Here is a 12527-nt window from a genome sequence, read left to right as displayed (position 1 = left end):
TGAGATATCACGGTGTAACACTTTGGCGCGGACACCCTGTATATACAGGGTGTTCAGCGATTTACTAGCCAGCGTTTTTCTCGTAAACGACTGGTACTAGAAAAAAATGAAAGAGGAAAAAGTAATAGTGCTTTTTATAATCAACATAATGAAGTATGTATTTTTTTTGTGTTTATACTATTTTTTAAGATATGAAGGTAACCTTCAGTTTTTTTAATGGAATGGTATATATTTTTTTATATCATATGAAACAGCGTATCGAAACGAATTCAACGATGTATCATATCATGACCTTGAAACCCATTCAGAGTCAAGAACAAACGAAATATTTCAAATATTTCGTATTACTGTACTTACCGGTATTTCTTACTGATATGTTTACATTTCGTGTTCAATGTGGTTACATTATCATAACACCATTATCATGACCTAATCATAACATAAAACCACCAAAAGTGCTTTCTAGATAATGGAAACCACATTGAACATGAAATGTAAACATGTCAGTAAGAAATACCGGTAAGTATAGTAATACGAAATATTTGAAATATTTCGTTTGCTTTTGACTCAGAATGGATTTCAAGGTCATGATATAATACATCGTTGAATTCGTTTCGATACGCTCTTTCATATGATATAAAAAAATATATACCATTCCATTAAAAAAACTGAAGGTTACCTTTATATCTTAAAAAAGAGTATAAACACAAAAGAATACATACTTCATTATGTTGATTATAAAAAACACTATCACTTTTTCCTCTTTCATTTTTTTCTAGTACCAGTCGTTTACGAGAAATACGCTGGCTAGTAAATCGCTGAACACCCTGTATACATACAGCTTTAAAATTAAAATACATAAATTCTAGTTCTACTAAGTAAAATATAGCTTGTACATACATAGAAATCTAAAAGAGATTATATCTAAAAATCCAAATTTCCAAATGTTGGACCTCCAAAGAAAAATTTGTTCTATCGACCATTGGAACCTAAAAATTATTATATCCATTCCGTAATTAACAGATTGAAAAGTGTCGCAAAAATATATTAGTACATTTCTGCATGGTAAATTTCGAAATCATTTTTTACACCGTAATAGAAGTTCACATATTGTAATCTTCTGAGGAACATTTTTGGAACAACTAAATTCATACTGCTGATCTGTGCGCCAACTACAGTACTGCAGGCACAATAATGTTGGGACAATGCTCTCTTCGAAAACGACGGGGATTCTTATTGTCGATCTAACCTCATTTGCGTCTTTGTTTGATCTGTATAATACAAACCGGTAGAGTATACACGGCGATTCCCCTAACTATAACGCAACGTTGAATTTTTAAATCTTTCGCAGTTACTTACAACGATCATCACTTATAAATCTTTGCAACTGTCGGAACGTGTTTATGTTTATTATTTTCCGATTTATTTCGAATTTTAGCATAACGTAAGGCTGGTATAGAAGATAATTTCTTGGCGGGAAAACACTTTGACTTTTATCAGATATGTAAGCATACGTAAAATAAAGATAAAATATTCTTATTTGTCAAAAAAAGAACGTAGTTTATTTCTTATAGTATGTAATAGCAAAAGAAAATCATTTTCAAGCACAGTCGTATAGACGGGTCTGGAAACTCTTGTGGTGAGAATAGTGAGCTTATTTAGAAGAGATGCGCTCTTATTAATGATAAGCTATTTACTAAGTTTTTATTATTATTTTCATTCTCGATCACGATTATATTTGTTATGAATATCTTTTATAATTTACATAAATAGTATTTAAAGGAGCTTAAAATATAAATATAAGACAGCTTTTAATTTTTTAAATGATATTTTATATTTACAGTACATATATATAAGAGTACATTAATAACTTAACAGAACAGTTAAAACCAAGAAATAAGTTTATTTTAGTTGCCTTTCGGCCTTGGAGGAGAATAAATACACACCTGCAATTTTTCTATTATATTGCTTAATTTAGACATTTTGTTTATGTATTTCTTTTTGAAATTACCATAAGCTAAGCTCGAGTCTGTGGTACGATAAATTTTATTAACCTTCCAATTTCAGTAAAATTTACATTATTAGTTAATCAATTTCACTTGTTTGGATAACCATAAAATTGTAACTTATGATAACCTTATTTTTCCTTTCAAAATGTTTAAATTTTTATAATGTCAATATTCAAGGATCCATATTTTGATAACTTTATTATCGATGCTAAGCGATAATAATAATAATTTTCAAGTTGGTTTATTTTCGTAGAAAACGTAAGATAGAGTATCTTACAGTAATAGTTGTTCACGTATGAATCAAATATCTTTTAATGCTTTACAATGACTCGTGTTTGTGACATATAGAATGAAAACAAAAAGTTGAATGATATTATAAATATAATAATGCACCCAAAAACTGCAATTGCACTTTTTTTTAATATAATATTTTGTATGGCTCGTATGAATTTCACGGAACATTCCACATAAAAATATTAAAGTACAATCTTTAAAACCCCAATACTTTGAGCAATATTTGAGTAAATGTAAGACATTACACGAAATATGTATTGATTTCGTAACTACTATACTTTAATACCTTTTTTCGCAGAATGCCTTGAGAAGATGCGAGTATGAAATAATATGTAATTTCATTTAACATAGAGTACATTTACAGTTTTTAGATGCATCGTTGCAATCGTGAGGAAACTGATGTAGAAAAATAAACATCGTCATAACATTCAGTTTTTTCTTTCTCAATTTTTACACATTTCTTAGCAAATTCGGGATATAATCTCATCTTAAATCCGTGACATACCTTGTATACGCTCAGTGAATGTCTGAACTAGTAAATGACAGACTATAATGAATAATAATACAATTAGGTCCTATGGAATAAATTATAAGATTGATTCACGCAAAATAGAGAACATTTTGTAGGTCTACTGTAAAGATTATACATAGATATTACGTGATCTTTCGGTAATAAAAAGTTGCATACTAAAATAGAATCGTTACTGATTTCACGTCATCGTGGGTATCATTTAATTGTTCAAATTTGAGAACAGTTCAAATTTAAATAATTTTTTTTTTATTTAAACATTTTTACATGTTTCGTACAGTCAGCGAAATTTCTATAGTTCGATTACAAGTTTTGCATATTCTTTATTTGTTTTTGTAATAGTTACCGACTGAAATAATGAGACATTGAATTTCTATTTTTTTTTCAGTTGTTTCGTTTTATTCGTATAATATATTTTCCAATTTTGCGCTTCATTTCATTATTACTGGAATATTTGATATCGCATAGCAAATTCCTGTGAAATTGCTACAATTTTAGTCCTTTTCATTCTCTCATTCAATTATGTAAATACTGTATGGAGTACGAAAAGAAAATTATTAAATAAGAAAAAGCTGAAAATAACTACTTATAAAAATGCACTTCAACTCTGTCTGTTGAAGTTATTCTGATAGCTGTCGTTATTAATGATTATAATAATTACGTTTGGTCAAGTGATTCGTATAGGTAGATATACAGGGTGTTTGGTCACAATGCGCATAATTTCAGGGGGCAGTAGCTGGAGTGATACTGAACAACTTTACCAAAATGATGGTTGAAGCTTATTTTTTGAATTATTGAGGAAAAACACTGACCAACCAGAGCGCGTGAACAGCACGCGCCAAAACTCGAGAGCGACAGCTTCGAGCCTGACGGCTGAGTATGATCGTGAACAAGTACGTTTGCGCCGTTACAGTGTAATTGCTAACACAAAACCGCTATGTCAAAGTAAAGTCAAATAACGGATATGTCAATCAAATATAAGAAGGGTTATGAATCATTTACACATAGGATATAAACAAATTATTTATTATTAACTTAAACTGAGTGAATCGAATTTTTTCAATACTTGCATTGCGAACTGTATATCGCCATTTTAAATTTACAATTTACATTTACAAACTAACCTAATTTAATTTACAAACTTTATTTTCTTCAGCGGCAAAATGTTCTAGTTGCTGCACATAAACATTTTCATTTAATTTACTATTTAAAAATGCTGCAGTCACATCTAGGTGATCTATGCTCAGATCTAGCTGCATAGCTAAAGAGATTAAAAAAGGTATAGTTGAGTATGCAACTACTGGCGAAAAAGTTTGGAAAAAATTTATTTTAGGTTTTCGCGAACAACCCTTAGCAACTAACCTCGCCTTATATTTAAAGGACATCGCTGTCCTTTTTTATTTTAAATACCCATTTAGACTTCATAGCTTTCTTATCTGCAGGTAATGATACATATTGCCATAAATGATTATTTTTTAACCGACTTCGAAAAAGGAGGAGGTTACTCAATTCGATCAGTATATTTTTTTTTTTTCTATGTATGTTCGCGCATTACGCCTAGCTGGATGGACCGATCGGAATGAAACCTTTTGCATATGGAATGCGCTGACTCCCCATTGGTACCATTATCAAAAAATTTTTCATTTTTTAATTGCAAAGTGTTGTTATTGCAAAAAAACCGGCAACTTTTTTCTTTTTCTATGTATGTTCGCGCATTACGCCTAGCTGGATGGACCGATCGGAATGAAACCTTTTGCATATGGAATGTGCTGACTCCCCATTGGTACCATTATCAAAAAATTTTTCATTTTTTAATTGCAAAGTGTTGTTATTGCAAAAAAACCGGCAACTTTTGAAATAAACTTTTCTCGATTTTAGTGCGCTTTTAATATCTTATCACGGACATGATTCTGAAAAATTTTGTTCATATACAAATTTCGCGGAAAGCTTTTGTTTTCGAGATATTACCGAAAAATTGTTATTAACTTTTGAAATCAACTTCGAACGATTTTAATGTCCTTCGAATATGTTGTTAGGGGCGTGGTTCTGGACAACTTTTTCCTCTTGCACAATTGACGGAAAGCTTTTGTTTTTGAGATATTAGCGAAAATTGTTGTTAACTTTTGAAACTAACTTCGAACGATTTTAATGTCCTTCTAGTACGTTATTAGTGGCATGATTCTGAACAAGTTTTTCCTTATGCATAATTGACGGAAAACTCTAGTTTTCGTGATATTAGCGAAAAACTATTGTTATTAATATTAGTGGAACGCCCCGTGCTATGCACGGGAAACACAAGAAAGGGCAATTACAATGCACTGTACCAAAACACTAACTAAGCTTTACCGCTCTGACACGCGACTTATACAGCAAGATGAGTTCACGTTGACGTTGGTGTATTATTCCCATTGCTTGGTACAGTCTCCGTATCGTTCTAAAAATGCATCAATTTGATTTGTTAGAAAATTTGTTGCGCAGGATCTGCTATTATTTTACGGATACTTTGACCCTTGCGCAGTCCTAAACCGTAAGAGATACACATGCGCAGTAAATTTTTGCAACGAAAGTTAACAAAGAGCAAATGGATGAAGCACCCTCAATCATGATGTAATTAGTTTGTACTTGTCCCTGAAAGAGTGTCCCTTATTTTTTTTTCTATACATGTTTGTCGGTTTTTTTCTAGGTGGGTGGTCCGATCGGAACAAAACTTTTCGCATCTTGTAAAGTCTGACTCCCCATTGGTATCATTACCAAAAATTTTTTCATTTTTTAGTTGCAAAGGATTATTGTTGCAAAAAAGATTGAAAAACGAATATCCATGTTGTCTTTTACTTAATTATGCTCATGGCATTTACGCAGACAAAAAAAAGCCCAGAAGAACTGTCTCACAGTATCCTATACAATTCTCTCCATTCCACTAAAAAGCGTGAAATAAAATAATTTTCAGAAAAAAAATATACCGACTTCGAAATGCACTAAAAAGTATAAAATAATTTCTATTTCCTAATGAAGTAATTTCTATTTCATTCAATCATACAATTACGTAACAGATATGAATGAAACCTATTTACTCGTTAGGTATTATATTAAATACATTTCAACCTTTTCGGAGGCGGCGCAAAATTAAATAACATATTCAAAATAATCTTTTAATTTTGCGCCGCCTCCGAAAAGGTTGAAATGTATTTAATATAATACCTAACGAGTAAATAGGTTTCATTCATATCTGTTACGTAATTGTATGATTGAATGAAATAGAAATTACTTCATTAGGAAATAGAAATTATTTTATACTTTTTAGTGCATTTCGAAGTCGGCGTATTTTTTTTCTAAACATTATTTTATTACCTTTGAGTACTTCTTTGTAGTACATGTTTCGCTCATATTACTTAAAATATATTGATGTCTCACCATATTCGGAAATATTCTGGATTGTCTTTCCCTTTCAGGATATTTTCTAGTCTCCTGAGTAGGACTTTCATACACGTCGATATTATCAAAATTATTTTTAGCTTCAATGTTTTTATTTTCAGTGTTCAGTCTTCAGCAGCTTCAGTAGTTTGATCTGTAGTCAATCTTTCGCCGTCGGTAGGTTTTTTAAAGCTTTTGTTCACTTGAACTTAAGAAAGTTCGTTTACCTGAAGTGAGATCCACATTATTTCCGTGACATCTTCTTTAGCCGACTCGTGGTTGTCTAATTTATTTTCCATAATCTTCGAGATGTGTTAACTTAAATCCCTTAGTGTCAGTATAATATCCTATAAAATGTATTCTGTACTTTTAGAATCTAGTTTCTTTATTTGATTCTTTTCTATATGAGCAAAGGTTCTAATTCCAAAGACTTTCAAATGCTTTAAATTTGGTTTTTCTCCATACCATACTTCAAGGGGTGTTTTTTCTGTAACAGCCTTAGCAGGAGAACGATCTTTTAGGAAAATAGCAGTACTAACAGCATCTTTTCAAAATTTTCTTTTTAATTTGCCGTCGTATAGTGTGCAACGTGCTTTCTCAATGATAGTTCTGCTCCACACTCAACTACACCATTCTGCTCCGATGTGTGCAGGGCAGTTATTTGGTGCCCATCCAAGCTTCCTTCAGAAATGCATCCATCTTAGTATTAATAAATTCTCTTCCATTATCTGTCCTTAAAGTTTTTATTTTGTGGTCCATTTGATTCTCCACTATTACTTTAAACTGCGGAAAGATGGTTTTTACTCTTTCATGCGAGTATAATCGTCTATTAGTACGAATAAATGCCGAGCTGCACTCCCACTCGGTTTGCTCATTGGTCTACATAGATCGGCATGTATAAGCTCTAATTGTGCTTTAGTCCTGTAACTCATGTGTTTAGTAAATGGTAATTTGGATTGCTTACCTCTTATACAACCCACACAAGGGTTTTTATATATGTATTTTACTCCTAGTGCCATTCCTTTCCTTAGAAGAGACATGCTTTTGTCATTTAAATGATCTAATCTTTTATGCCAGATTTCTTGAGAATTTGTATTCTCACAAGGGACATTACCCAATCGCCGATTTTGATGCGCTTTGAGTATGATATAGAACGCAAAAAAATATTTGACACGTATTTTTTTTTATCGGCCATCGTCCATGCTAAAGGGGTGAAAATGGCCCCCAAAGTTGGGGTTGCAAAACATGTTTTCTCGAATATCTCAGGAACTATTAGGCCTAGACAAAAAATTCACAGTGCAAATTTTTCTATTTTAGAAGGCCAATAATATGGCCTAAGTGGATTTTTGAAAAATTTATTTGTTTAAAAAATATGTTAAAAATTAACATTATTTTGCACATTTTTTAAATAAAACTTTGTATTATTTTGATCAAATTTCACATATGTAAACTATAGGTCAAAAGACAAAATACGGATAAATTGGAATTTTTAATTTCGCTTGTGGAAAAAATATTATTGTCGTTAAAGTTATACGTACATTTTATACCTTCCGTTTGGTGCACAACTGATTTCTATACGTAATATTCTGGAAATTGTATTATATTACATTTTTTACACTAACTTATTTAAAAAAAAAATTTGAAGGTCCAAAGGTGCCTTTATAAAAATATGCCGTTCAAGTCAGATGCATTTGATCTTAACGCATAAATTGTACTTGTACGAAGTATAATATCTTCATAATGATGTAGAATACGTGCAATTAAAGGAATTACATCTGTGGATTAAGAATTGCTTCACGATTGTAAAATATAAATTGTTATGTTGGGTAACTAAAGCATGGACGATGGCCGATAAAAAAAAATTTGTTTTTGATGCTGAATGGTCCATCATTTTTACTTTTACATTTCCTACTCCATATGTACTTAGTTTGTTATTGTCAGCAATTGTAATTTTATTTTTGAAAGTATCTTTACATTCAGAGAGTAAGTTTTTATCACTAGCCATATCATTTGTAGCTCAAATCTATGTACCATTCATTCCCATTTGTTTTTATATTTCAAGCAGATAGTAGATACCATTATTTGATTTTATCACATTTTGATTGCTTGTAATCTTTACTTTCCTTGGATTGATTCTTTTTAGTAGCCTCTAATTCTTTTTGCAATCAAGTTTTTTATGCCCTAGTTCACCACACCCACGGTAGCAGCGCAATTCTTTTCTTGTTTTTATTATAAAATCTTTTGTTACTTTTAGCTGCAAAAATTCCTTCTGACGATTTATCCTATATTGCTTTTTGAATGAGCTCTTGAATTAATTTATTTTTAACTAAATCTGTGGTTATATCTAAACCTGAACTTTTTAAGGCCTAACCACTGGTTTGCATTCATTGGGCAGTCCTACTAACACGATGACTCTTACTAATTTGTTATCCATAGGACTTTCTATGTCAGCTAATTTTTACGCGAGTGTTAGGGCTTCAGATACATAGTCCTCCATTCTATTAAGGTTACTATACTCAATCTTTAATAGTGCTCGCATTAATCCTAAATTATAATTTGCGATAAAAACATCTGAACAAATTCTATAATATGCGCTATGTGGACCTCAACGTTTGAGAATTTTTGTACAAAACTAAATAGGCAAAATACGCCGAAAACCGGAATTTCGTTTTTTCGCTTTTACTATCCCCACGGATTAGATAGGGGGTTAGAACTTGGTGTGAAATGTTTTCTAGATATACCAGCAACTGACGTATTGAGTTTTTCACTTGGCTACATTTTATTGGGTTTTTCAAGGGCACATTTGACTACCTTATCTGGCTAGACCAGGGGTCGGCAACCTGCGGCTCGCAAGCCACATGCGGCTCTTTGGATGTGAAGCTGCGGCTCTTTAGTTCCATACGCAAATATTATTTATTTTATCAAAAAAAAAAACATTTAAAAATCGTTCTGAATCGATTAACGAGGATTAGGCACCGATTCTATCTCTCAACCACTTGTACTCGCTTTTCACCGTATCCCTCCCCCGTGACACGCGTCGTCGCTGTCGTCAACTGTTAGTGTTGTAAGTAAATGTTTAATTGTTTTAATTTTTTACTTAACACTTTATCTACCGCTAGCATATTAATCGGCTTTTTGATTTCCAACGCTTATCGACCGCTAGCCTATTTATCGGCTTTTTCATTGCTAACGCTTATCGACCGGTAGCCTATTAATAGGCTTTTCGATTGCCAACGCTTGCCGAAAAATTGAATTACTGTTACCTTGAATCTATTTTATGAATGTTAGTTTATACGGCCCTTTATTATATAAAATAAATGCAAAATAAAGTATAAATATTAATAAAATTACATTCCTTTGAAACAAAAGGAATAAGCACAACACAATGAATAGCGAAAATTTAGTCGGTACTGGGAGTAAGTGCGCGCGCGACTCAGCCGGTACTTAGTGACTGGCAGCCTCAAAAACGACCGGTCAATAAAGTGTTAAATAATAAGTAATTATCTAATAATGCCATATATATATTATCTAATTTGTTGTGAAAAACACTACTTATATGTATATGAATAAATAGATATTTTTTCTTATGAATAAATAGATTAGTTTCTTTTTATCAAAAAACTTTATTTATACGATTACTATTTATTGTCGGCAAGAAAAAATTTGGTGGCTCTTTAAAAACTTCGAAATTTTGTAAATTGTAATTTTTGACTCTTCCGACTCAAAAGGTTGCCGACCCCTGGGCTAGACCCTTTCCACGATAAATAATTCGCTATTCTATCTAACTTCGGCTAAATTATCGGGATACGTAAATATTCGATATGTGCACCATTCTCGGGTCTGAACTGGTGCAGATATCGTACAGTTCCTACATTGATTGATGTTTTGCCGAACGTAGAAAAGGACAGCGAGCGAAGGATACCGAATGTAAACAAACGGAAACATAGTAAGGGATAATACTAATGCAAGAGTAAAAGTTCTTTATTTTCCATTTTTTCGTTATCCAACTTTTACTAATAGATTCTTCATATTTTTCTGATTAAAATAAGACTAAACACTAAATAATTTAGACTATGTGTAGTACATGTTCGATATGTGCACCATTCTCGGGACCGAACTGGTGCAGATATCGTACAGTTCCTACATTGATTGATGTTTTGCCGAACGTCGAACTGGTGCAGATATCGTACAGTTCCTACATTTCGAGCGAAGGAGACTGAACGTAAACAAACAGTGACCTACCAGAAGGACACTCCTAATGCAAGAATAAAACTTTTTTATTTTTTATTTTTTTTTTTTTTTTTGCGAAATTTTCTTCATCATATTTGTAACATTTTTCTCGTTAAAATGAGACAAAACACGACGTATTTCGAGCCATATTTACTTGTAATTTCAAATGTTACGCGTACATCGATGACTTTACTCTAATAAGATATTGCAAGTAAATATAACTCGAATTACGTCGTGTTTGGTCTCATTTTAGTCAGGAAAATGTCACGAACATGATGGAAAAAGTTTTATAAAAATTTGATAAAAAATAAAAAAGTTAGCAACGTATTAGGATTGTGAACAATAGAACAGACTTTTGACCTTTGCCGACTGCCACGATCGTAGTGTAACGACTCTGGAACCTAAGTTCAGATAGTTACTAGCGCTAAGAAGGTAAAGAGCGGCTTTTACCAATTAAACGACTCGTTTTGGAAAATAACTAAATCTAAAGATTGTGGGATTCGTGTGGTGTGCGGTTAAGGAGTGAAATCCACAGGCCAATATCTTTCAACAATAAGGGTTTATTCAATAAAATAACGAAGATGATGAATTTAACAAATAACAAGTAACAAATAACAAAATATGAAAAGTATACTGGTTTGATTAAAGAAACTAGAATAGACTTGATATAATATTAATAATAGAAATAACAGAACTTGGCAAATTAAGCAATACGTAATAGATAATTATGAATCTAACTAAATGACTCTCGCTAGGTAATACTTTATATTAGATCGTACCTAAGTCTGTTTTCGGATGAAGCTAACTTCGCTTTTATATAATTAATTGAATTCGATATTCTATATTATTCAGTTCTCGTCTCGAACGCTATCGCAATTACAAAGTTTATATTGATTAATACGTTTATAATTTATATAATGAAAAGTCTTTTACGAAATTATTAATACTAGCGCGTGATAGTCTACCGCAGCGAGGAACACGACCTAAGTGTGATTCTCTAAGTGTACCTAAATACGCTTTCGCAAAGTTAGACAGATTAATGATTTTATCTGATATCTAACGCGGTGTAGTCGACTACGGAAATTACGCTGATGACAGAACAATATTCTTTTACTAATTCAAAATTCCAAGATTTGTTTGATTCTAATGAACTTTACCTCGGAACAGTTACTCTTTTAGTCTGACTCGACAACTAATTGTACATGACCCTTTTCGTCAAAACGAACACTGACAGCCAAAATCAGATCGCTTAATTGGGGAGCCTGCGTTAGCTAGCTACTAGAACGACCCAACGATACAGGAAAAGGGTGAACAGTATAAGTTGACAGGGTAGCAAATCAATTGATTCTAATATAAAATCGTAATTGCTGAACTGCCACCCAAAAGACACGGGCTTCAGAGACCAAGCCGCTCAAATGGGGAGCCTGCGTTAGCTAGCTACGAAACGACCCAGAGCGAGCTCCGAGAATCTGATGGCGCGTTAGCAATCCGATGTAAAATCAAATATGAGTAGCTGAGAGCTATCCTTTCGATATCTTAGCCTTTCTTGGCGCCAAGTATAGCACTCTCCTAAAGGAGTTTCAGATACGAGACCGTTTGAATGGGGAGCCTGCGTTAGCTAGCTACTAGAACGACCCACGACCAAGTATCCAAATGGCGTATACCCGCTTTACCAGTCAAGTATTAAGAATCGTTGCGGCTCTTCACAGCGAAAACTGTTCCGGTTATACTTATCTGAAGACTTCTAGCTGGCTCGACTTCGAAAACTGTTCTGCGATTTTGGCGAGCTCCGCTCGGCCTTTTATACTCGCCAGCCTGGCGAATTCTCGGAAAACCCCCATAACGTCGAAATATAATATTGTCTTATAAATTCGTAATTAGACATTAATTGTACAAACGAACGGTTTAATTACATTATAAATATCGCATTCTACATTATGGTTTACATTTCTGATATAAAAATAGTAATTTAATAGTGTTTTAATGAAATTGCATTTTCTATCCTTTTCTATGTACTACGCACGACTTCTATACGGTTCGAAGCTAGATGTATA

General features: G+C 32.6%; 1 protein-coding gene and 1 long non-coding RNA gene across 6 annotated transcripts in view; one reads left to right on the top strand and one right to left on the bottom strand.

Annotated features, from left to right (window-relative positions):
* The window catches only part of mnd (L-type amino acid transporter minidiscs), a 109341-nt gene that overhangs the window by 25858 nt on the left and 70956 nt on the right, over positions 1-12527 (top strand). The gene's annotated exons all lie outside the window — the stretch shown is intronic.
* LOC143264277 (uncharacterized) lies at positions 2910-9849 on the bottom strand. 2 transcript variants are annotated; one of them, XR_013037885.1, is made up of 4 exons: positions 7782-9849; positions 7208-7521; positions 6244-7122; positions 2910-4093 (listed from the first exon to the last, which is right to left on the bottom strand). It is a non-coding gene; the product is annotated as an uncharacterized LOC143264277 (long non-coding RNA). The 2 variants fall into 2 exon arrangements; XR_013037884.1 differs by having other exon boundaries at positions 6244-7521.

This window comes from Megachile rotundata, chromosome 1 (genome assembly GCF_050947335.1).
Source record: "Megachile rotundata isolate GNS110a chromosome 1, iyMegRotu1, whole genome shotgun sequence".
NCBI classification, from domain to species: domain Eukaryota; kingdom Metazoa; phylum Arthropoda; class Insecta; order Hymenoptera; family Megachilidae; genus Megachile; species Megachile rotundata.
The sequence above is the reverse complement of the archived record's forward strand: the minus strand, read 5'-3'. Positions and strand labels throughout refer to the sequence as shown.